The following is a 22051-nucleotide window of genomic DNA, read 5'->3' on the forward strand; positions in this document are numbered from 1 at the left end:
AGTAATTAAGAGTAGTTGCTTTGCATTTGGGGTTACATATTTACCAAATGACATCACTGAATAAAGTGGTGTCAAGAAACACCCAGGTTATTAACTCTCTCTCGCCCACCAGGTGGATGAATCAGCAGTGCCCTGTGTAGTCTGGGTAACCGCAGGCACAGTTGGTTCATTGCATGCCCCTTCAATTAATCATACAAATCAGCCAACTGTGTGGGACAGTCAATTGAATCCGTAATTTCATGTCTAATAAATTTCACAGGTACACACAAAAGTAAATCTCCCTGAGGTCTCAGAAAACCCAGTTTCACAAAATGTATTGCCCTTTTTTCACACAAGGAAGGAAATAACTGCTTAATTTAACTCAATCCATCATCTCCAGATCACATAAATAACACAAGTCTTCCTTTAAAAAAGTCACAATTGGAGAAGAAAACATGATCCTGATATTTATGCACTGCGCTCTTTTTGACTCTGTTTTGAAACAGTCATTTGTGGGTTTAGACACCCGTTTGGACACCCGTTGTGGGTTTAGACACCCGTTTGGACACCCGTTGTGTCCAAAACGGTACCATTAGCCACCTATGACTATATACATTTAAATGAATTAAAATAAAATTCCGGTCCTCATTTTGCACTAGCTACATGCCAAGCACTCAACAGCACCACACAGGAGAGCGCGGAGAGAACACTTCCATCTGCACATAAAGTTCTTCTAGATAGTGCTTTTCTAGACACTTTCTTCCACTCTATTCATTTGGCTCTAAATGTCGTACTTTAAGGTTTACCAAGTGTTTTCTGATCCATGCTTTTACTGAGTCCTCACTGTATTATTGGTAGAAAGGCATTATTCAGAGGGTCTTTATCTACTGTTAACAATTCCCCCCAAAACTGAGCAGCTTAAAATAACATTAATTATCTCACAGAGTTTCTGAGGGTGGGGAATCTAGGAGCAGCTTAGCTGGTCGATCTGGCTCAGGGTCCCTCAGGAGGCTGCAATGAGATGCGTGCTGGGGCTGCAGTCAGCTGAAGGCTTGTGGAGGCCTCACTCAGGTGGCTGTTGGAAGAAGCCTTCAGTTCCTTCTTCATGTGGGCTTTTGACTTGCCCCAGAGCAAGTAATGGGAAAGACAGAGACAGAGACGGAGAGAGAGGGGGAGGTCAGGAAGGGAGATCACTGTCTTGTATAACCTAATCTCAGAGGTGACATACCACCACTTCTGGCTCGTCCTACTGTTAAACTGACACTGGTTGGTTTAAGCTATGGGAGGAGATAACACAAAGGTGTGAATGGCAGGAGTTGGCCATCACTGGGCCCATCTTAGAATTCAGCCAATCACACTGCTGTTTAAGAAGCTCAGTAACTCGTCAAGCTCACACAGCCAGTAAACATTAGAGAACATTAGAGGTAGAAAGCTCGTCTAAACCCTCTGACTTTTAACTCCTTTCTTCCACAGTACCCTGCCTTCACCCATCTATGTGTCACCTCAACCTCCTTAAACAGTTCGGCTTTTTTATAAACCAATGACACAGACTAATGATGACGACTAACGTTAACAGCTGAGATTCAGAGGGTCTCAGATGCTTGATTAATACTAACACTTGCTCCTCTTCTTTTCTTTGCTTTCTCAGGGAAAAAAAAAAAAAAACAATTACAGAAGAGTAGAAAGAACAGGAGCCTGCTACTGACAAGCACTCTCTCCTTGACCAAACTCTAGACAGGCTCCTTGAAGCCCCTTGACCTTGATCTTGGTGTCCATCTTTGTCGGGCCTCATCGCCCAATTGTAGCAAGAACCCTGTTCAGCTGGTTTCACGAGGATTCCCCACCCTGGATATCTGACAAAATGCCTTTTCTCTCAGCATCCCCCAGGTAACATCTGATCACCCTGGCCTGCCTTCAGCAAGAATCCCGTCAGGTCGGCTTAGCCAGATTCCCCTTTTGCCCCTGATGTTCTCCTCTTAGTACTTTTCTATTCATTGACGCTCACCTTGCTCCTTGTATAAATCCTCACTGTTCCTTGCTGCATTCGAAGTTGTCTCTCTTTCCTGCTGCAAAAATGCCACCTCTGCAGACCCTACACCTATCATAATGGTCCTGATTAAAGTCTGCCTTAGTGTTTAACAAGTGTCATGAATAATTTTTTTCAATGCTACTCCAGAATAAACATCAAGTGGAGGGGAAGAAATAAGAGGAAGATTCCTTCGTTCTTTGTCTCTCCTACACCTAACCACACAGAAGAGACTTTACAAATTGTTGCTCAGGAAAGCGCCAGGGGCAAACTATCTTCCTTCCTAAACATACAAAACAACAAAGCTGACTTATACAGCACCTTATCTTCAACCATAGCACATCCGTTTTTGGTTTTGTTTTTTTACAGATCCATCCTCACTTTTTTTAACATCTTTTTTGCAGTATAATTGCTTTACAATGTTGTGTTAGTTTCTGCTGTATAACAAAGTGAATCAGCTATACATGTACATATATCCCTATATCTCCTCCCTCTTGTGTCTCCCTCCCACCCTCCCTATCCCACCCCTCTAGGTGGTCACAAAGCACCGAGCTGATCTCCCTGTGCTATGTGGCTGCTTCCCTCTAGCTATCGGTTTTACATTTGGTAGTGTATATATGTCCATGCCACTCTCTCACTTCGTCCCAGCTTATCCTTCCCCCTCCCTGTGCCCTCAAATCTATTCTCTACATCTGCGTCTTTATTCCTGTCCTGCCCCTAGGTTCTTCAGAACCATCTCTCTTTTTTTTTTTTTTAGATTCCATATATATGTGTTAGCATACGGTATTTGTTTTTCTCTTTCTGACTTACTTCACTCTGTATGACAGGCTCTAGGTCCATCCACCTCACTACAAATAACTCAATTTCGTTTCTTTTTATGGCTGAGTAATATTCCATTGTGTATATGTGCCACATCTTCTTTATCGATTCATCTGTCAATGGACACTTAGGTTGCTTCCATGTCCTGGCTGTTGTAAATAGAGCTGCAATGAACATTGTGGTACATGACTCTTTTTGAATTACGGTTTTCTCAGGGTATGTGCCGAGTAGTGGGATTGCTGGGTCGTATGGTAGTTCTATTTTTAGTTTTTTAAGGAACATCCATATTGTTCTCCATGGTGGCTGTATCAATTTACATTCCTACCAACAGTGCAAGAGGGTTCCCTTTTCTCCACACCCTCTCCAGCATTTATTGTTTGCAGATTTTTTGATGATGGCCATTCTGACTGGTGTGAGATGGTATCTCGTTGTAGTTTTGATCTGCATTTCTCTAATGATTAGTGATGTTGAGCATCCTTTCATGTGTTTGTTGGCAATCTGTATACCTTCTTTGGAGAAATGTCTATTTAGGTCTTCTGCCCATTTTTGCATTGGGTTGTTTGTTTTTTTTGATATTGAGCTGCATGAGCCGGTTGTAAATTTTGGAGATTAATCCTCTGTCAGTTGCTTCATTTGCAAATATTTTTTCCCATTCTGAGGGTTGCCTTTTCATCTTGCTTATGTTTTCCTTTGCTGTGCAAAAGATTTTAAGTTTCAATATCTAGAAATATTTTTGGACACTGGAGAGGAAAGAACAGTAGGAATGAAGAAGAATCTTTTAGTTGAACAGATAAAATTTCAAATTTTTATTTTTGTCTTCATTATGGTAGACAAATGGGCAGTTTGCAAGACTGAATCATTTTGCATCTAAAAACTTCTTTTTCACCATTAAAGGAAAACTCCAAGAGTCCTTCCATTTTGTCAGTAGAGTCAGTCTCAATTCCTATTGACCAATAAGTTGAGGAGGTAATCCATTTATCTTTTCTTTCAAATAATTCCTTGTACATTTAAAGAAGGATGACCTAGCTGTGGGAGATGATGTCAGGTACAAATAAGCCAAATCCTGACACGATCCAGCTTAAGCAAGATGAAAACTTATGCTCTCCCATTAAAAGAAGGGTTGAGTTGGGATGGCCTTCAGAGATAGTTGATTCAACCTCATTGAGAACCCTCACCTGCCTTCCCAGGTTTAGGCCTCATCCTCCGCAAGTAAGATGGTGGTAGCAGTCCCAGGCATGACCTCCTGACCTGACAGTGTCCATAGGGAGACATAATGTCTCTTGTGGATCTTCCTTAGGAGGCAGGAAATTTTTTTCCAGAGGCCTCCAGTAAACATCCTCTAATATCTCATTGGCTACAATTGGCCCACATGTTCATGACAAATGGGTACAGAACTACCATGATGGGCTTAAATAGATCATCTGTTAGAGAAAGGAGGCTGGGGGACTATCATAATTCTTGTTTCCCGAATGGGGTCCTCTTAGACTCTATATCAGATTAGTTTTTATGACCAAAAAAATTCTACCAGGAAAAGGGATAGTGTCTTAACAGTGAAAAAAGTATAGATAGAGGGAATTTCCCATCTTGTCATATGGAAAAGTATAAATTAAAGAGAGAAAGGAGAATTGGAGAGATAAAGCAACCCTAGTGGTTCCAGACCAGGAAAAGGAAACAGAGTATAAATTGAAATGCTGATCATGAAATCCTATGAGATAGTCCTTGTCAGAATACAGTGAGAATCATTGGTGTGTATTTTTCTGCTGTTCAGACTAAACAAGTTAAAAGTCAGACAATGATTTCAAATTGAAAAGAAATGTGTTTCGGAGTACGCATATCTACCTAGGAAAATAGGTAAGCCAAACAAGTAATGAATGTATTACATATCTATTACAAGACACAATCAGTGGTGTTCTCCCTCTGTGATTAAAGGACCCACTTTTAAACAATTTTTTATCCATATTTGGTGAAGCTGCTAGAAAGGACCATCTTTCTCCAGCCATCATTTGATAGTTTTTGATACCCTACTCCTCTTAGGTTGCTTCTTAAACCACAATACTGCTGACAAAGGCCTTGGTTCATAAAGGGTGCAAATGAGGTGTAGGGTATAAGGAGCTGGTGTATTATATTGACAAGCATGTTGGCTATGAAGACAGTCAGCCCTGAGTTTCAGTCCAAAATGTGACCCAACATGAGTTATCTAATCTACCTCAACCTCACTGTTTCATCTAGAACATGGAGGTAGGGTATAATTGCTAATACCCTGTAGAATTTAGTAAGAAATCCATGAGATGATGCATATAAAGAAGTTGGAACCGAGGCTAGGTTATAATTGGCATTAAACCCATGTTATTTATTACTGTTGGTTCTACAAAGCCTCATAACTGAGAGGGAGTGGTAGGGTGAGAAATAGTGAGTAAATTTGAGGAGAATAATGATACTGTATTTGTTATCTTCATTCTTTACTATATCTCTCACAACAGGTGAGGCAGTTTGTTTGCTTGTTTGTTTGAGATCACTTTAGAAATGCATGTTTATAAAGGAAAGTGAGACTCCCAAAATTCAGTAATAACCAAGTACATTAGATTTTATGTGGCAAAGAGTCAAACCAGATTTATTGACCTTGAGTCTAATGTTCTTTTTACTGCCTTTATTGAAAAAGTATTTCAACAGATTCTGCATGATTCATCGCTTACTGCTCAGAAAGGTAGACGTGGAATCCTTCAATCCCCGAGCTGGGAAAGCATCACAAGCATGATACTTATCCAGCAGAATCTGTTTCCAAACCACATGGGGATGTTGATGTTACATTTGTAGGGACAGAAGGTCCAAACCAGCCTTTTTCACTATGTATGTATGCCAGAAATGAAGGTAAACTTTATTTTTTATTTATTTATTCTTTTAGTAGTTAGCCATTCCGCGTAATGCCTCCAAATATTTTCCCGATTGGCACTGGCATCTGAAATTTCACCATTAGAATAAAATTTTATGATTAAGGTTTAGCCTTAAGAAAGCCCTTGTTACAATGCACTTGGAAGGGACCAGGGAAATGAACATATTCATACCCATAGTTAACAACTACTGATTCTTACCAGATTGACTAGTTGTCTGTTCTAATGGCTCTCTTGGTGAGTACAAGCAATCCCAAAGGAGAGCTGTATTTAAATGCAAAGGATAAAATAATTCCAAAGTATGGAGAAGTGGAGACAGCTGAACAGTGCCTCATCTTCAGGAAGTGTAGGGGAAAAGGGGATGTAGGAGATGAGAAAGCAGTTAAAAGGAACAGAGAGGGTGGGATGACAGAAGTCAGTCAGCCTACTTAGAATTATTTAGTCCTAGGACTATTCTTAAAAATGTTTTAGAAATCTCTTCTGCTTTAAATTGAGTGATTCCCCCTGGTTTTCGTAGTCAGCAATGATTGAAAACAACGGAAAGGCCATGTTAAGCCATGTTAATATTTCTTAATCACCAAACACACCTAACTCATTAAATTTTGAGTCCTTTATAGTTTCACTTAGCATATTGTTGTTGGTACTTGATAAATATTTGTGAAATGAGTGAATCCTTCTGTGATTCTGTTTTTTTTTTTTAACTTTGGAATTGACTCAGTGTTGGATGCATGGAAATTGTAATATAATGCTTGATGTAGCCTTCCAAAAACAATAGCAAAGTCTGTAACAGCATTGTCCTACAGAACTCTGTCATGATAAAAATGTTCTTTCATCGGCCCTGAACAATATAGCAGCCACTAGTCACAAGTGGACACCGAGTACTTCAAATGTAGCTAGTGAGACCAAGGAACTGGCTTTTAATTTACTTAGCCACTTGTGGCTAGTGGCTACCTATGGTATTGGACGGTGCAGGTCTAGAGGTTTTATTAAAAATTTTCTGCCCCTTTCACTTTGTTTTTTTTTAAAGCAGCTATTTCTATTAATACCATCAATTATTATATATAAGTTCCTCTTGTTTGTATTTTTTTCTTTTTCTATTGGAAATAATTTGACTTACCTATGATAACGCTAAAGGTGAGTACAGCAAACCAGACTGACTTGCACGGCAGCATCTGGGGGAACTTATGTGTATTATTTATAAAAAACTTACAATCTGCAGTCAATTTCTAATTTCAACTATTGACATAAAAGGAGCGAGCCTGTGTAGATGAAATAGTGAAGCATGAGAGGTCTGTCCTCTGCACTAACAGGCTGGCCTTTCAAGTCAGTCTGTCCTTTTATTTCCTCCTCCCTCAGGAATCTGGCACCTTCTGGGTGCCCTCCTCTCCTTTCCATAACAAAATTATTTGGGATAACCTCCTTGTAACTCTTCCTAATTGTATAGATGAGAAAACAGACACTGCAAAGAACCAGGGAGGGTAAGACAAGGACTATTGATGAACTCCTATGTGCTTACTAGACACTGTATATGATGCTGGGGAAAAGTGTCTCCTTGAGCATTGCCTCCCTGGCAAATAAATATTTTTGAATGGAAATACACACACATTTTTACAAGGTGAAACAGACGAGGAAACTGAAATTTAGAGAAGTTATATGACTTCCTTAAGGCTAAGCACATCCAATGCTCCAACACAATCTTCTTTTCTCTTAACTGTTTAACTCCTTGCCATGTTTCCTGTGTCCTAGGGGTTTTGCTCTTTGCCTTCCAGAGATAACAGCCAGCTAAACTGACCGCTAGATTTACATCAACGGCTGCAAAGGTATTAACAGAACCCGCTCCAGACCCCTGCCCTTTTCCAGGGAATTTTAATGCTAACCTTCTGGGGACAGTGTCAACTCACAGAAATGGCTCCCTGGGAATTTCACGCTGTTGAGGAGATTTTATTTTGGTATTTTAGCGGCGTTAAAAATATATATATATTCCAGAGCAGATTTTTTCCTGGAGTCCGGACGCTTACGTAGAAAGGACGTATTCACTTACAAATTCCACTTCAACAGCGTTTGCATCTGTCTTAGTCTACAGCACGAGTAGCCGACTGATTTGTGTACTGGCCCCCATCACTACGGATGACTTGTAGGAAACATTAGAAACTGGCTCCTCCTCCACCTCTCCTTCCACCCCCTCCTTGTACGCTTCAGAGTACGGTCTAAAAACGTAGGCGCTTTTGGAGAGGATTTGAACATTAAAATATGGCTCCGTGATTTTCAACACAAAGACCACAAACAGCGCTAGAGCACGAGAAGTATTTAAAATAGATCACATCCTAAAGTTGGAGGGCTACAAAGTACAAGTCGTCCAGGCTAGTCCGCAGAGACTGTTCGTGCTTCCGCCCTGCAACAACCCGGCAGGCGACACGTCGCGACGAATTTCAGCTGCAGAAGAGGAAGAGCATCACCTGCAGTTCGAGGCGTGGGAAACGCGGCCGCAGTGGGGCTTGCGAGAAAGCCAGCCGGAGAGGTGCGCGCCGCGGGGCCGCCCCGGCGCCGAGTGCGAGGAACGCCGGCGCTTGGCGGAGCCCGGGAGACGCGGCGGGGTGGAGAGGGGCAGACGCTTCACTGTCGGGACCGCAGCGGCCGCAGAGACCGCTGCGGCAGGATAGCCGGCCGAGCTTCCGAGCTCGCGGCCGCTACTGTCCAGGAGGCGGACCCCGCGGGAGAATCCCGTCCAGGCGGCGGGGCTGGGGGCTAGGCGGGGCGCTGACGTCACCTCCCCTCCCCCACCTCCTCCAGGCGGGAGGGAGTGGGGAAAGAGGCAGTGATCCGCCGCAGCTCCCGGCCGCAACTCCTAAACTCGGCGGCTCGCTGCCCGGACATGTCCTGACAAACTTGGTTTCTCTTCGGCCCTCTCTCTAGCCCTCGCGCACTCTCATTTCGCCTCCTTTTGCTGCTCAAGTTTCCCCCAGGACGGAAGCCTCCGGAGATGCGGCCACCTGGGCGGCGCGGGCGGATCGCACTCTCGTTGGCGACATGCTGAAGATCCGAGGGAAGCAAAGTTGGTACTTCATACACGGCTTGTAACAAATATCCAAATCGCGTGGCGATTACGGACCTGCCGGGACTTTAAAGCAGAACACCGAGGACTCGGCTGGACGGGTGAGTTCTTTCTTGAGTGCAAGTCTTTCCGTATTTAAGTTTAAACGTTAATGAAATTGCGTGGGGTGTTTGACTAGTACAGGGAAGCGTGTGCATCCTACCGGCTTTCCGCTCGGCGAGCTGCACACCCGCCCTGGCTGTGCTTGACTCGGGAATGAAAGATCGGTATGCATAGGTTTTGGAATTCATAAAATACTTACAAAGCACTGTTCAAAAGAACTTGAAAAGCTATGCTGTTTGTGCATTATTTCAAATGTAACTTATTATAGAAATGGTGCCCAGGGAGGGCGCATTGGGTGCCGCGTGATCTGCAGTGGCGCAGCGCCCTCTAGTCCGGGCACCCGGCAAAGCGCGCGCTCTCCGCACGGACCGCGAACTTGGACCTGCCGGGCGCTCTTGGGACGTGGACGTGAGGTCCGTCGCCGTCACCCTAGCCTTCACTTACCACCCACTCCGGCCCATTCTATAGCTAATATACAAATACCAGCTTGGGTGGACTGGATGCAGAGGCAGTGCTGGCGGAAAGCTTTTTTTGTTTTCGGGAACCCATCCCCCTCATTTTCTAGAGCCTTTGGGTACTGGGTTAGGGAGGATCGACTATTGAGAGGACAAACGTGGAGCTTGTACTACATTTCTTGTTCATGTGAAGGTAATTAGCTGGTAGTAAAAAGGCACCTCTGTTTCGTTCCGTTGGGGCTAAAGGATCAGTAAAAACGTGGCAGCACCGGACTCTGAAATCTCGATCTCTGGCTCTCGGCTGTTCCTCTGGCGACGAAGTGCAACTTCTTTCAGGCAATTAGGTTTTCAGTGGACCTGGCAAACCGGGATTCCCAAACAGATGTTTTAGTCCAAGTAAGGGTTATTAGTTATTAGTGAATGGTAATTTTCTCCAGGAATTCTTTTGTGTCATTTTAAAAATCTTGTGATTTTACGTTATGGGATGGTGTCTTTTTACCTTTTACTGTTCTTCTCCTCCCCCGCCCCCCGCATCCCGCCCCAACAAACTGTTGGCGTTCGTGTGTGATTGTGTTTTGTTTAGAGTTAGAATTCGAAAACGGGCACAAACGAGTTGAGCTTGGAGACCAGGTAACCTACTTTCGAGGTGTTCCATGTATGAAACTGACCTGTAACTCCAGGAGCGCTTTGCCGTGGCCAAGTGTTTAAATGATGATGTTTGCTGGGTGTGTGAATTTCTGTGTATTCTAAATAACGCGCAGGGAATACACCACATACTCTTAGTGCTACGAATCAGCACACTCATTCTGCAGGCATTATTCTTCCTTCCCAGCTATGACCTTCTAGACACATTCCCCCCCATCACCTTCTTTGAGATGGCATAAGAGGAGACTGCATTAACTTTGAAATAGAGAAATTCTCTCCTTAACCCTAGACTCCCTTACCCCCATTTGCCTCGTAGTTCTTCCAGCAGCCCCCTCCACCGGTTCCAGGGAAATCATCTCTCTTTGTCCTCACAGCGTTAACGTATTCGAGCTGCACAAACTTTCCGAGGTCAAGGCCGCCCTCTTCTCCCGGCTGTTTCCCAGCGCCCGGGAGCACTCCGGGCTGCGCTGAGCCGGCGCCTGGAGCTCTGCCCGCGCTGAGGACCGGCTCACAGCCCCGCGATGCCCGGACTGCGCGCTCCGGTGTGGGGGGAGTTCCCCGAATGGGCCGTCTGGACGCCCGGGGTTTCCCCTTCTCCCTGCGGAACTTGTAGTTTCACGTCAGACTGCGTTCACAGCCTGCGGGGTGTACTTACCGCGTGGGAAAGCGCACGAGACGGCACCGCTGCCTTTTGTCCCGCAGACCTGGGAGTCGGGGGTGTCCGCCGGCGGAGGCCGGCGTTGGGGTTCGTAACCACGGCTGGAGAGGTTCCGGGGTCTAACCAGCTCTGCGCAAAGAGGTCGCGAAGGAAGCGTTTTCACTTTCCCGGGATTTTAGTGTACTGTAGATTGAAAAAGGAAGTAGGTTCCGATCTAACTGCATTCCTTTTGAGACCTTTTGGAAGATTTTATTCCACCAAGCAATTGCAGACCTACAGCCAAGGCATTCAAATTCAGATTTAGGAATTCCCTGAAGGTTCCCGTGAATCTAAAGTAGGAGGCGTGGGAAGCTTTTTCTTTAGTCCTTCGCTCTTTTTTTTTCTTTTTTTTTTTTAAGCTTAGTTAATGTTCCCCCTTTCCTAGTAGGGAGCATTCCCTGTTAATTACCTGCACAAATCTGTGTGCTGGCCATAACTAACCTCGGCACTAGAGCGAGCCCCAATCTGTTCCTCGCGGTGTCGCTAGGTCATCCTGGGCACTCGCTGGTCTCCTGGAAAGGAGTTGGCTGCTGTAGCTGCTGGGAGATCCCTGACCCTTGGCGGGGCGTCGTAACCCGACCCCGCGGACTGGGATTCCGGCTGCCAGGAAAAGTCGGGTCGAGTTTCTGCGCGGGAGAAAAGAGCGCCGGCGCGAGCGGGCGTGGCTGCGAGCGGAGGGATATATCCCACGCCGGGTGCGTGAGACGCCGGGGTTGCACCGGCCGGGCTCGGAGTGGGGCTCGCGGGTGGCGGGGCTCTGCCTCAGAGCGGGGCGCAAGGAAAGCGAGGGCGGGCCGCAGATACCATGCGGCCCTGCGGAGCCAGTGAGGCCCCGGACCGACCCGGACCCCGCTCGGGGGCGCGCTGAGGCGGCGAGGTGCGCGCCCCCGAGAGCGCCGCCGCCGCTTCGGGCTAACTTTGCTGTAAGTTTGAAGGAAACCAGTTGGGGCTTGAGGGCGGTGGGCGAGGGGCGCAGCGGCGCACTCGGTGCCATTGCGCGGCCGGGCCGAAGCCGTATGTGCCCGCGGGACGAGCAACTTGCTGCTGCCGGGTGGCGGGCTTCCGGCTCGTTGGGAGCTTGCCCCTTACTGTCCAGCCCAGGACCGAGCGCCCCCCGGCGCTCTGGGGACGGGATGGAAAGAAAGAGACCCGCCGGACGGTGGTGGTGCCGAGGCCCCTGCCCACTTGGAAAGTTCAGGGCAGGCCCTGGATTCGGGTGGGTGGGCGGAGGCGGATGGGCGGGAGCGGTTAAGGCGCGACGTGACCCGAATGGTAATTACCTACCCGACTGCTGCTGCGAGCTGGCAGCGGCCCCGGGTGCACCGGCTCTGGCCCCGGAGCCATTGCTGGAAATCAAAGCGGCAGCCGCGGCGCGGGGTTCCCGGCGGCCTCTGGGCGAGAACTTCCGCCTCGCCCGGAGCTCGGAAACTTCACACGCACGTTCCACTTTCTTCTCTCTGGTAACACGCGTGCCTGTTAAAGACTTACCTGATCTCGCTCCGCGGCTAATTTCTTGCGATTTGTGAGATATTCACAGCGTTGGTGTGATGAAAGGAGAGGCCAGCTGCTAAGGGATGGGATCTTTGAAATGGAGTCACCGAGTTCTTTTAGATGTTTTGTACCCTGAAGGAGTGCTGTCCTGAGGTTTGAGTTGTAACTGGTTGAATGTAGTTAAGCATAGGTGAGTGATAAATATCGGGGCTAAACACTTGCAACTGTGCTATCCGTTTGTTTCATTTTTGGAAGAGAAACTTCTAAGATCTTTTTTTTTTTTTAAGAGATTCTGGTTCTTCAGTGCTTTTTCTTTCTCTAAGTGCTTTCCTCTAGGAAGTTAACTTTCTGTTGTCTCTAAGAATTTTTTTGTTCCCACTGATGTGAATTGCGGGACTTTGAAAACAAGGACGCAATTGTATGCGTTAGGAAAGTAAACTCATAAATATTTTCTGTGCAGTTAGAGGTTTTTTTTTTCCTTCACGTGTCTGAACTATGATTTCATTAAATAGCTTTTGTTAAGCAACTCCTATTTACAGTGACTGAAATCGGAAGATTTAAAAGGCAAATGATCTTCAGTTATTTATGTATCTTTCACAAAAGCAGATTCTTGAGGCGTCATACATTCAGAGATAGGTTTCAATAGTTTAAGATAGCTGCACGTGTTAAAACTAGGTGATGGTGATGTTTTTTTCATATTACTCTTAGCGTTGTGGTTATCCAGCACATCGAGTTACTGCAGTTACTCATAGAGTGTGTTTCTCCAGGTATATAGGTTAATTCTGATGTTTGGCTTTGTGTTTTAGGACAGCTCTCTGGTTCCACAAGTGGAATTATTATCCCCCTTTCTTTTCTATATACTTAAGCTTTAAGATGGGTGTAAAAGTGCTTAAAACATTACATAATTTTTAAAAACAACGATGAATATAACTCAGTTATGTCAAACATGGCATTTAACACGTTCATAGTAGGGTTTGATTTGAATAAAGTGTGCATTTGTGTACCCATTACTTGAAAAATGAATATCTTAAATGAACTAAATTCTTTGTCACTCTGAAAGGAAGTGAAATTCTTAGAGGACTTCATAAAAATCTTTCAGGCCACCTGCATATCTATTCATTTGTATCTTTTAATTAGTCACTAGAAGTACACCTAGTGGTTTTGCACCATGTTAGTAGACCATTTAAATCCATGTCATGGTCAGGTGCCAAAAGAGGAATCTAAAAATTATATGCAAACTACTACTGTTTTCTTCCCCCTGATCCCATGCCTTCCTAGTGTATGTCTTTAGGCTTAGCTCTCAAGTTGTCTCCGAAGTAGTCATTTCTTTGAACGCTAGAAGTGAAAGGGATGTTACAGATTATTTTAACTCCTTTAACAAGTCTACTGCCACCTGTTTTCCACCCAAATTTTGCAGATTTTACATAGACTCAGTAAGCTAAATAAAATTCAATGCATTATTGTTGCATTAAATGTTGTCTCCATGGCCTAATTTGTGGCCTAAAGGACTTGATTTAATAGCAGGAAGCCATAAGGCCAGGTGTCTGTTTAATCTTTATGAGTGGGAAACTGCAGCAGGTAAGCTTTCTTTTGACCAAATTATATAGTTGATGAAGCCAAACTGTGTCTTTTTGTCTCACCTAATTGTTTAATTTGCAAGTGTTGTTTGTCCTTAGGCACTGGTAAGGAGTTTTTGAAATGAGCGATGCAGGCAATTCATTTAACCAAGATCAGAAAGTTGCATTTTTTTCTCTCCTCAGGTCTGGGAGGAACTTTTTATTTCAAAAATGTATTCAGTCAGATGAGGCATCTGTATATTTCACATAATAAAGTTTTTTTAAAAAATGATCTTTCTTTTCCTTAAGTCCCAGATTTAAATATATTGCCAAAATTCTTGCTTAATTCCAAAGGTTTATTATTTATGTGGAGATAAATCTATAATTAAATGTCTTCTATAGACCACTTAGGAAAATCGGTAATTATTTAATTCTTATCTTTGTAGAATATTCAAGCATAAAGCTTCATAGTAAGCTCTGTAGTAGGGACGCTGATCTGGCATCGCCTGTAGCCACTTTGGAAGTATTTTGAGGTGGTTGATGACCTCTTTTTGAGCTGCTGGAAATTAGAGCCTTCTGCAGGGCACCCATCGGCAGTGTTGTTACTGGCCTAGTGGTTGCGCCTGGATTTTTTGTTAAGTTTACAACGATGGATGTATTGTTTTCCCATGTTATCCCTCCTTATCCCCCACCCCCTCCCACCCATCAGTCCTGCCTTCCGTTCTCCATTGCTAATCCTCATCTATCTGTCCATTCATGCACCCAACAACTGTGGATCTCCTCTGTGCCAAACACTGGGTCAGATGCAATAAACAGTGGTGAACAAAGCAGGCTTCCTGCTCTCAAGAAGCTTACAGTCCAGCAGGGGAGAAGGACAAATAAACAGTTATCTCCAGTGTGGTAAGAGAGACCCATCTGGGTCAGGGTAGTTCATCATAGCACCTCAGTGAGCTAGGTGGATATTAGGATAGGGTGAGGTCTGGGGGAAGAGTGAATCTGGAGGCAGTGATTCACGGAGAGGAAATACACGTAAAGCAAGTTGTAGAAACCCTTGGTGTTGTGACTTGATTTGTGGTTTGATGAATGGTGAGAAAAAAGACCTGAGCACACCATGTTATCTTTCGGAAAAGGGTTGGTTGGTTTATCATCAGTGTTTCTTTAATCCTTCTTTCATGTTTCTTATGGCTTGCCTTTTTTTCTTTGCGTAGGGAAAACAGAAAATCTATGACCTGGGCTCACCTTGGCTTATAAAGATAGAGAAGATAACTTTTATGGAGGTTAAGAAGAGAGGAAAGAAAGAAATGTTGAAGAGAAAGGTGGAAATAACGAAACTGTGTGTGATGAGTAAAGGGCAGGAAAAAATAAAATTGCCATGTTTGCGTTGTCTTTTCGAAGAGAAAGGTGGCGATGCTGCAAGTTTAGAGCCTCCGCCACTAGGTGGTGTCATGGGCTCAGGACAGCTTGGTGGTTTCAAGACTGTGGGAAGGACACCTTTTTGGTTTGAAACAAGTAATATGGGAGATTAAATTGGGAAAGTAGGTAGAGGTCAGATTGTCAGAGATCTTTAATACAAGATTAAGAAGGATGTACTTAATCCGAAGGATAAGGGGAAACACTGAATATTTCAAACTATGGAGTGACATTACAAAGAAGTTTTAATGAGACTAATTTCATTGCAGTATGTGGGCTAAATAGTATGGGGGCAAGAAAGCAGGAATACCAAAAGGCGGTTCACATGCTGTGCCTGAACAAATACAAATATGAACCAAGTGGCAGCAGCAGAAATGGAAGAAGCACAGTTTTGAGAAATTGAGAAATAAAAAAATGTCAAGTCTAGATGACTTAAGATATGGAGGTTTGACAGTTAAGATAAAAAGTCATAGAAATCCTGAATTTCTGGAGTGTGTGTGTGTGTACAAAGAGAGAAAAAGGAGGTGGGGAAAGAATGTACCTGTGGAGGGTAGAAAGCTGTAAAGATTTTAGTCCAGTCTCTAGTTTTTCAAATAAAGAAATGGAATCCAAGGATTAATTAACTCCCTTGAAGTCACATAGATGATTAGTGACAAAGCCTGGGCTAGATCACAGGTTTTATGACTTCCAGCTGCTTTTTTTAATTTGATTTCTTAGATTGCAAACTTGGTGATTTGGAAAGTGGTGAAACTCTTCAAGGACGTAGGAAATTACTCTATTTTCAGTGGAATAGCTATTATTTTGCAGTGGGAAGTGGCTGAAGACACTGTATAACTTAAGTCTGAAGGTATCCCCGGGGTGGGGGAAGTTGTTCCATGGCACTTGTTGGAGGTTAGGGTGGAATGCAGGCTTCTGCGGTGATCCTTTATGATAAGGGCAGAGGGGATGATGTCTTTAAGGGTAACAATATGTGTGTGTGTGAAAAGAGTTGAAAGAAATTTGTAGTGACGAACTGAAAAGTGAAAGGGTTGGTGTAGCTTATAAAAGGGTATTGGAGAGCATCAGGAAAGTTTAGTGCTGTCCATCCTTTACGCGTTCTGTATGGATCACCTCTTTGTTTTAGGCAGTTTGTGACAGTATGAAGGACACATATGGGGGAGGAGGGTGAGTAGTGTCAAATCGGAGATTGTCAGGGAGGATGAGTACTGAGAAAAGGGCATTAATTTTGCCGTTAGCCTTTGACACCAGAAGAAGCTGCTTCTGTTGCCTGGGTGGATCTGAGGTCACGTGGAACAGTTGAGGGTAGAAACAACAATGTCTTTAGTGGAGGGAGTTCTAAGGAAGTCAAGGTAGCACTGAGAAACTACTCTTTGCAAACATAAGAAGGTGAGAAATAGGCTCTTGGCTTGAAGGAAGTGCAGGTTTGAATGAAAGCTATTTTCAGGGGGAAAGAACCTGTGTGTATTTGTGGAGTGCTGAAGGCAGCTGCAGCGGCAGCAGCGGCGGGGCACTTGAGTGTGAGGGACAATTTAGGGAAGAGCTGCAGGAGAGGCACGGTTTTATGGCATCAAGGATGTCTTTATTTGTAGCTTGGGTGGTTCGCATCTCCTCGGAGATGTGGGAGGAAGAGAGAGGAGGGGAAGAGAACATTTTAAGGAGAGGAAGTGGGGGGAGTCTCTACCACGACTTCCACGTACTTACTATACATGGAACGTTCACTTGCCTGATCCCGTATTTAGTGAAAGGCCGAGGTTTGTACCTAAATACAAAAGGGAGCATCATAATTTGATCCGTAATGAAAACTGTACTACTTTGGGAGTGGAAGAGTGGCCAGTATTAATGACTGCCAAAACATCATTTAAATGATTTCTATTTGCAGAGAAAAATATATTAGGTGAAATGCTCTTATATCACAAGAGGGTAAACAGTCTGTTTATTGAGCTTCTCTGTGGGCAAAGTTTGCCCTGGAGTGTGGGTGAGGAGAAAGTGGTTGGCGGGATGGGTAATAACGGAGAGTGGTCATGTTTTGGAGCGCTGAAAGAGGAGAGACTAGCACAGGGATGCCTAGTCTAGCCAGAAATGTACACATAGCCCTTGTTTGTTGGTCTTGTCTTTTATGTCACAATAAAACAACAACTAGAAACAGTCCTCTTCAGACTACCCACAGGCCAGTTTTATAGGTTCATTGAGTAGGTAAATTACATACTAGAGTTTATACGGAGGCTATTTAAAAATTAGGAAGTCTGTTTAACTTAAGGGCAAGAAAACTTCCAAAAAATTATTTCGAATTGATTAAATCATGTTAATGCTGAAGCTTTTAGGTTCTGGAAAAGAATTATGTGCCGAGGAGAGGGGTTTGCAGTGTGTACTGTCAGTATGAATAGCTTGAAGACTGTTCTCAGTTAAATTGGAATCAGTTGTTGATCATTTGAAGGCAGTATTTAAATTAAGTCATTGCTGGAGTAATCAGACTTACTGCAGCTCCAATCAAAGCTAACAACATACAGAGTTAGCAGAAGCAGTTAAGTGATAGATACCAAGCCTGAGCCTGCTGTTCAATTCTGGGTTCATAGTGCCACCCACCCCCATTTTTACTGAAAAAATGTATTAAGATGGCTTAAAGAGATTTAGTATGTACCCAGAAATAAACAAGATCTACCCATTAATTTTTCAGTGTTAAGAATGAACGCTTTTAAAAGTACTGTCTATGGCTATTATAATTTATTAGAGAAATGCAGGGGTTTTTTCTGTTGTAAATGTCACCTGGAAGCTGTGAATTGGTTATAGCTGAGTAACAAGCAGGCTTTCTAAGACAGACACAGTACTCTTTTTTGACTCCTGTTAAGTGATTTTAGAGGTCATTAAACGTTTATTTAATATACAATATTTTTAAAAAGCAGGAGCCATTTACATTTCATATTGTCTTTTAACAACTTTGTGACAATTCTCTTTGGAAACATAGTCATCTCCCTCACGATTTAGACATCTCTAGAAAGTACTTTTAAAATGTGACGCTATTCAAACCGAACATTAAGCTCTAAATTTCAGTAATAAGTTCAATTCTAGTGACGCTCTCACTGATGTGGATACAAAATGGGAGTATGGTGAGGGAAAATACAAAATACTTGAATATTTTTGTGTATTTTTATTATCATATGTGGCATGGAGAGTCTGATACTGTTTCCCTCTTGGGTAGAGAGCTGGAATGACTAATGGCGTGTGTAAGAGTTGCGACTCTAAATAATAAACATACATTTAACAGAATGTATGCATTGTGTAACGCAGTGTCCCACCTAACGCCCTGTCTCAAGCATCTGAAACATCCGAACCTTCAGCTTTAGATCTAAATGTTTGAACTTATGCAGCTGTGTTCTCAGCACGGGACTGTGTTCTGTTGTGTGAAGCCTGTGCGGTCACAGATTGGAACACTTTACATGAAAGTCTCGCAAATGAAGGAACATGAGCATATTAATATCTGACTTCTACCAGAAAAATGATCTTTCTCTCTTATTTATGGAGTTTCAGAAATCTGTACTAAAGATATTTAAGCTTTGGACCTGAGGCCCTTTTCCCTAAAGACTGAACTAAGTAAACATTCTTTGTTTTCACTTTGGAAAATGCACAGAAGAAATCCTGGATTACTGTAAGTTCAAGTAGTGTGATCACCCTCTAAATATCAAAGTGTAGCCTTTGGGTAAAATGATTTTTAGAGTTTAATTTTCATAAGCGTGAGCACTAGGTAATAATGTACTTTTTTAGATGAAATGGTATTAGTACCTTTTTAGGATTTGTGTGTGTGTGTGTGTGTTTCCCCTGCTTTACTGTTTGTTTTGCATAGAGTAACAGCCATAATTTTTCTGGCATTCTAAGGTGAAACGTGAGTTCACAGTTCTCGGGTAAATTACTGTAAAGTTAACAGGATCTCCTAGAAAGTGGAATTTTTTTCTGATCAAAAGACTTGCATTTAATAATTTAATTACAACGGCATTCTGTTAGCCAAGTTTGCAGAGTAAATTCAGGGTTTTAAGAGGTCTCAGTTATGAATGTGGTCGAAAAAGTTTATTCCAGCTGTGATGTGTCCCGTGAGAAGAACCGTGCGTGGTGGGTGAGTTGTGAAGGGTGAGCCAGGTGTTTGGGAATCCAGCTGTGAGAGAGAAGTGGGTGGTGGCAAAGGCTGCAGGTGCTGCTGAGGGATCCTCGAGATGCCATGGGGAGGGAACAGCTGCAGTGGTTTGGCATGTTGAGCCTTCTCCTTGTGCCCTGGGGGTGAAGGGCATGCCCAGGGCACCAGCGGTGGTGGGAGTAGCATGGCACCAGCCAGTATTAATGGGTCATTTTCAAGGTCTCATGTTAGGCTTCAAATGTTCAGAAAGATTGGTTTGCTTACCATTGTCATTGTCACACCACTGTTACTTGCTTCTGCTCCAGTGGCTGCTTTGTCTCCCTTGCTGGTTCCTCTCGTCTTCTGTCTTCTAGATCTTGGGGAGTAGCACGTCTCTGTCCTTGGTTTTTGTTTCTTGTCTCTGTGCTCTCTCTGTGGGTGATCATTTAGTTCTGTGGTTTTAAATGTAGCGTCTTCCATATTCTCACAACTCTCAAGTTTCTCACTCCACGGTGAACCTTTCCCACACATCTAACTGCTCGCTTGAAGTCATTACTTGGCATTTCTACCTTAACATGTCTAAAGCTGAACCCTCGATCATACTCCCTAAAATCCGTTCCTCCCTCAGTGCAGGCTTCCCTCTCTTGTACCTGACCGCTCAGCTCTTGCTCAGCACGTGACCTCTGGAATCTTCTTTGATGCCTCTCTCTTTCTCCCCTTCCGCCTCTGCCCTCCAGTTCATCAGCTGGTCCTGGAGTAGATCCAAAATGTCACCCTTCTCCCCACCCCCACGAGGACCATTGAGGCTGAGCCACCGCAGTCTCCCACCCGCGCTGTTGCAGTACCTTCTAATTGGTCTCCCTCCAGCTTTTGCCCTGGCTGCCCTCCCTTCTCTTGTCCACCCAGGTACCAGAGCAGCTCTTTCACTTTAGGTTCGAGCATGTCACTCCCCTGTTCTTGTTTTATTTGTAGGAACATCCGACGTCCTGCACCCTTCATCCATGAGGCCATACTGATGAAAACAAATGATAAAGACATTAGGAGAGAATAGACAAATCTCCCTTACAGAAGAACTCTAAACGATTTATGTAACATAACTCTCCACCCCTAAGTGTGGACTGCACGTAGCGACTTCCTTCCAAAGGGCACAGTAGGGGAAGGGGGCAGCAAGTATCCTGCTGCAGAGAAACCCGACAAGCGCTGCTTCAGCCCAGTGAACAGGGTCAGCATCAGCATCGATGTGATGTGATGAAAATGGCACTTTACCCCGTTCTCTTCCTCCCCTCAACGCATAGCCCCAGTCTAATCATGCGGAAAAACATCAGACAAATTCCAGTGGAGGGACGTTCTGCAAAATACCTGACCAGTACTTCTCAAAACTGTCAGGGTTATTGAAAACAAGACAAATCAGAGAAACTGTTACAGTCCAGAGGAGCCTAAGAGAATACGATGACTGAATGTAATGCGGTTGTCTTGGCTGGTATCCTGGGACGGGAAAAGGGCATTGGGACTTAGTGAATTACAGTGTATCTATATTATTTCATTAGTTGTGACAAATGTACCATAGTAAGGTGAGATGTTAACAGTAGGGGAAACTGTCTTTGTAATTTTTCTGAAACTCTAGAATAATTTTAAAATGAAAAGCTTATCTAAAAAAGGATCTCCTTTATTGCTCTCCGCTCACCCACTGTGCCAGGCCACCACGGTCTTTCTCCTTGTGGCGCCTCTAACTAGTACTTCTCTACTGGAGATGACTGAGCTTCAGGGGCCATTTGTACTGTCTGGAGACATTTTTAGTTGGGGCTGGGGGGAAGAGAGGCTGCAGGCCTTTAGTTGGGTGGAGACCAGGAATAATACTAAATGATGCCTAGGACAGCTCTCCAGCGTACACACCCCGTCCCCCGGCCAAGAATCATCTGCCCCAAATGTCAATAGTTTTGACATTGAGAAACTCTTGTCCTTTTTCGGGGCCTCTCTTTCCCTCCATGTTTCTGGCTGCAGTCTCCATTTCTTTCTGCTTTATTTTTCTCCTTAGCACTAATCATCAGCATCTGATAGACTCTTTGTTTCCTTGTCTCTCACCAGGAAATGTATCTTCCATGAGGATTTGTTAGTAGTTTGGTTCACTTTTGTATTCCCAGCATGTAGAACTGTTCCTGACCTGTGGTAGGCTCTCATTAAATGGGAGATGAATGAATCAAATGACTAAAGAAGTGAATTAATGATAAAGATAACATATATATATATACTAAAAATTCAAATAGTAGAGAAAAGTGAAAATGTGAACATTCCCCCAGCTGCCTGTCCTTCAGAAGTTACCACCATTAACAGTTTACTTCTTATCTGTCCAGAATTTTTTGGTTCATTTTTAAGCACATCCATGAACTATGCATATAATTTATCTCCCCTCCCTTTTTGCAAACATAAATGGGATCAGTTTAGTTTTTCCACTTAATGTATCTGGACATCTTTACATGTCAGTGTATAGAGTGCTGTCTTATTTTTTTAATTACTGCATTATATTTTATATGTAGAATTAAGCAAAAATATTTTAATTGCTTGCAATAGAATCCTGGTTTAATACTTTGTTGTAAACTGGATACTAGTAACATTATGTTTCCTAAAACAGAAAGTGCTTGTGCAACATCATCTTTTCAATGCTTCTTTAAGACATTTTCTTTGCGTTTTATCCCTGGTTTGTAAATGCTTCAGTACCAGGATCTTTGCCTTTTAAAATAGTCTTTAACTCCATGTACCTAGCACAGTCTGTCTGCTAGCAGGTTCTTAATACCTGTAGGTTGAATTCAATCATGAATCAGTTTTCACTTG

At 43.6% G+C, this 22051-nt stretch overlaps 1 protein-coding gene and 1 long non-coding RNA gene across 6 annotated transcripts in view; one reads left to right on the plus strand and one right to left on the minus strand.

The window, feature by feature from the left end:
- LOC137215921 (uncharacterized) overlaps window positions 1–11360 on the minus strand; it is a 183532-nt gene extending 172172 nt beyond the window's left edge. The window contains exons 1-3 of one of the 2 annotated variants that reach the window (XR_010939489.1): window positions 11105–11360; window positions 10622–10807; window positions 8642–9678 (exon numbers count right to left, since the gene is read on the minus strand). This is a non-coding gene — a long non-coding RNA (uncharacterized lncRNA). Of the gene's footprint in view, window positions 1–8641; window positions 9679–10621; window positions 10808–11104 lie in introns of those variants that run through there. The other variant, XR_010939488.1, reaches the window with a different exon arrangement.
- Window positions 8483–22051, plus strand: part of FAT1 (FAT atypical cadherin 1) — a 120468-nt gene continuing 106899 nt past the window's right edge. For all 4 annotated transcript variants that reach the window (XM_067721513.1, XM_067721514.1, XM_067721515.1 and 1 more), the window contains exon 1: window positions 8483–8865. The gene's annotated coding sequence lies outside the window, so the exon portion shown is untranslated. The remainder of the gene's footprint in view (window positions 8866–22051) is intronic.

The sequence above is a fragment of the Pseudorca crassidens genome, chromosome 21 (genome assembly GCF_039906515.1).
Source record: "Pseudorca crassidens isolate mPseCra1 chromosome 21, mPseCra1.hap1, whole genome shotgun sequence".
NCBI lineage: Eukaryota > Metazoa > Chordata > Mammalia > Artiodactyla > Delphinidae > Pseudorca > Pseudorca crassidens.